This window comes from Megalobrama amblycephala, linkage group LG23 (assembly GCF_018812025.1).
Source record: "Megalobrama amblycephala isolate DHTTF-2021 linkage group LG23, ASM1881202v1, whole genome shotgun sequence".
NCBI lineage: Eukaryota > Metazoa > Chordata > Actinopteri > Cypriniformes > Xenocyprididae > Megalobrama > Megalobrama amblycephala.
In genome coordinates, this window is record NC_063066.1 from 3,892,382 (window position 1) to 3,896,583 (window position 4,202).

Below are 4,202 nucleotides of genomic sequence, written 5' to 3' on the forward strand. Positions count from 1 at the left end.
ATGTGACTATTGTGAGTCAAAGTTATAGCGCCACCAACTGGCAGCAGGAAGTGTATCACTTTTTGAAATGTTTTGAGATCACCCTCTTATTTTTACCTGATTTGCTTCAAACTTCATCAGTGTAATGTCAATACACAGCAGATGTAGACCTATGACAGGATTTTTGATATTTGAAATATTGTTGCCATGGCAACAGGTCAAACTGTAATAATATTCTTGAGTGTTTTTGAGGCTCTTAACATGCTTCAAATTGCATGAAACTCGACACACACATCAATATTGTCAACCAGTAGACATGGACAAAGCCATAGAAATGGGCGTGGTGGAGGGGCTCAGTAGCGCCACCTTTTGACAAAAGTGGGGGGGTTTGTTTTTCCTACAGTCACCAAACTTGGTACACATATTGTTCTCATCAAGCCGGACAATTTTCTAATTTACATTCATTAGCTCCGACCAACAGGAAGTCAGCTATTTTGGTTTGAATGTTAATTTTTTGAAAAAACAGGCTATGAATTTTATACTACTACTCCTACAGGGTTTATCCAATTTACACCAAGCTTTTTTTAACTTGTTGCTAACACATTGAAGTTGTTTAATTGCAAACGGATTTTGCATATCTCAAACGGTTTGGCCGTGGCGAGGCAACGAATTTATGGCAAGAAAAGGGAAACAAAGTGTTATAACTTCTGCATACATTAATTGATTTTGATGAAACTTCGGCTTAGTCTTCGTTGTACAAGGCTGATCACATGGATGTGACTATTGTGATTCAAAGTCATAGCGCCACCAACTGGAAGCAGAAAATGTGTCACTTTCAGCATACATTGAGATCACCCTCTTATTTTTACCTGATTTGCTTCAAAATTCATCAGAATAATGTTAAAACTTGGCACATGTAATCCTTTGAAAATGGGCAGGGAGGAGGGGCTCTATAGTGGCACCTTGTAGTGCAGTAAATGTGGAGTGAATTTGACATAGTCCTTTGATGTTTAACCGTTTTAAGTGCCTATTGCCCGCTGTGCACAGTTGCCCTGAAGCCACCGGGGTGGCGGTGCCACCGGGCTTGGGCCCGCCATCGCTGCTCGCAGCTATATTTGATTTTGAAGTTTTATTAAGTGTTAACACTGAGATTATGTGGTTTTTATAATCAATTAACACTGCTTTTGTCATTTTATACAAGATGGACAAAATTTGTCACCAAAAAGTCATTCGGTTTAACCAAAATTTCGGTTTTGCTGAATGACACTTTTGGTTATACTGAATGACAATATTTTTAAACAATGCTAACAGGCTGATATCTAGCAAAACGGCAATCAAACATTTTATATTTAGTACATGTTTTTAAAATATTACAACATTTTCCATGTTTTATAGCGGTTGCACCAAATGACCTGATGTTTCGGGACATGCGTATGAACAAGTGAAAACATGAATTTTTCAAATAGTTAAGAGAGAGTTAGTTACTTTACTTCATGAGCATGTGGCCCTTTGCAGGTGTCTGAATGATGTCACATCCTGTCACATAATATTGACCACATGACTTGATCCAAAATGGTCTCTTTATATCGGTTACTTCGAATGACATCAATGAAATTTATTTTTCCAGACATTATTTCTCATAACAAAGCAACGACTTCTACACATAATTTTAATACCATTTTGCACTGTTGATATATGATGTTATAAAATCATGCCAGAATAAAAAATATATACATTTATTACATTTTAATCACAAATTAATTGAATGATGAATGACACTTTATGTATATACACTTATATGTAGCAAAATATAATTAAAACCTTTTGGATTCAATAAAAGAGATCTAGTTGTACTACCTTATATACTTTGTATGTCATATCTTTGTTTTTTATTATTATTAAAGCCTTTTTCTCCTTCATATAATAGGCCTAAACTTCACCAAAACAAATTTCTTACGTGTGTGAGCAAATAAATCTCATTCTGATTTTACAATAGCATAAAGTTAGTTGTTAACATTCAAAACTGTGGTAAAGTATTAGCCACAACAGTCATAAAAAATTAAATAAATTAAACAAAACAAAACGACCCAAGAGAAGTTGGATTTTTCTGCACAAACAGTAATATGTACGCCTTTCAAGTATATATATTGAAATTGGATGAGTTATCGATATTTAAATGTATTAAAATAACAGTAATGCCTTATACGTCAAATACACGTCACGCACTTAGTTCGCGCAGTTAACGTATGTAGACGTATTTATAACCGCCTAATAGGATGTCGTAAACGTTAACGTTATATTTACACGTTATCTGCAGATAAATACATGCAGCTCACATTTTACAATTAAAAAACGGAATAAAACCCCAAAATGTGTAAGTCTCGCGTTGATCTCGCGCCCTTCCAGCAGCAGCGCGAGACACACACGCACTGAGGCCTACTTATTCTCACTGCTAATCCACAGCAGAGTCAGTCAATTCACATTTAAACCTTGAACACTTAAAATAACTCGAAACAGCCAAAATGACATAAATCGCCCAAACTGCAGAGCAAGAACTATTCAACGGCAAAAAAAAACGCGAAAACGAGTCACGAGTTCAGTCAGAATGTAGAAACGACAGTTACTAATCTGAAGCTAAGTTAGCTGCTATACTTCTGCGCTATCGAAGCCAATATTTGTATTCACGACAAAAATAATACGTACCTTTTTATATTTACGTTCCTGTTTTGATTTGTTGCATCATCTGACATTGTTTTTGTGTGGAAGCGATTAGCAACAACATGAGAGCCTTCACTGCAGTCTGAGGTCGTTTCAGAAGAGCAAGAAAAATCGCAAACTGCGTAAAAAAAGATCCCAGATCCGATATCGTCCAGCGTTTTAATCCGAATTCATAACCCCATCTGGGTAATCCAGGCAATTTTCTCGTTTGCGGCCATGAGAAAAGAGGCGTGCCATAAATCCCTAAACCATAAAAACATTCAAAATGGAGTTTACAGTAGAAAGGTCCGTGGCGACCCTGTTTACAACATGCAGTGCCACCTATCGGCAATAACGAGTTATTACATCGCGCCTCTTATTACAGTGACTTCACCATAAAAACACCTCCTCTCTCTTCCTGCTTCTGTCTCTGTTGTTCTTCTGTTTTTCTCTTTCTTTCATTCACATACACAAGTGTCGGTGCGATAACTTTAACATTATTACATGTATAGGTCTTAATAATAATAAAAAATAAAGATATGACATCCAAAGTGTGTAACTAGATATCTTTTATTGAATCCAAAAGGTTTTTTTGCTACATATAAAAGTATTTTAAAGTGTCAAACGGTCCAATACAGCCATTTAATTTGTGTTTAAAATATCTTAAAATGTAATAAATGTATGTATTTTTTTATTCTGGCATGATTTTATAACATCATATATCAACATAGTGCAAAATGGTGTTAAAATTGTGTGTAGAAGTCGTTGATTTGTTATGAGAAATAATGAATTTCATTGATGTCATTTGGAGTAACCGATATAAAGGGATCGTTTTTGGATCAAGTCATGTGGTCAGTATCATGTGACAGGATGTCACATCATTCAGACACCTACAAAGGACCACATGGTTGTGAAGCAAAGTAACTAACTCTCTCTTAACTATTTGAAAAATTCACGTTTTCACTCTCATACACGTCCGGAAACATGAGGTCATTCGGTACAACCGCTATAAAACATGGAAAATGTAATATTTTAAAAACTTGTACTAAATATTAAATGTTTGATTGTCCTTTTGCTAGATATCAGACATTTTGGTTAAACCGAATGACTTTTTTGGTGACAAATTTAGTCCATCTTGTAAAAAATTACAAAAGCAGAGTTAATTGATTATAAAAACCACATAATCTCATTGTTAACACTTAATAAAACTTCAAAATTAATTATATCTCCATTATGTTTTTTTACACTTTTAAGAACCTTATGTATATAATACATAAATGCTCATTATGATCATTTGAAGTAGAAATTTACTATTAACAAAGTTTGTATTTCAAGCAAATCTCCAAGTTTAGCTTTATTTTGTTTGTGTGTGTTATTATTTATGTGATTTATCTTATGCATCTTCACTTTAAAGGGTTAGTTCACCCAAAAATGAAAATAATGTCATTTATTACTCACCCTCATGCCGTTCCACACCCGTAAGACCTTCGTTCATCTTCAAACGCAAATTAAGATATTTTTGATGA

The 4,202-nt window shown here is 34.6% G+C and overlaps 1 protein-coding gene across 1 annotated transcript in view; it reads right to left on the reverse strand.

Annotated features, from left to right (window-relative positions):
- The window catches only part of nr3c1 (nuclear receptor subfamily 3, group C, member 1 (glucocorticoid receptor)), a 47,682-nt gene extending 44,668 nt beyond the window's left edge, over nt 1-3,014 (reverse strand). The window contains exon 1 of the mRNA XM_048175815.1: nt 2,683-3,014. The gene's annotated coding sequence lies outside the window, so the exon portion shown is untranslated. The remainder of the gene's footprint in view (nt 1-2,682) is intronic.
- Nucleotides 3,015-4,202: the final 1,188 nt, after the last annotated feature.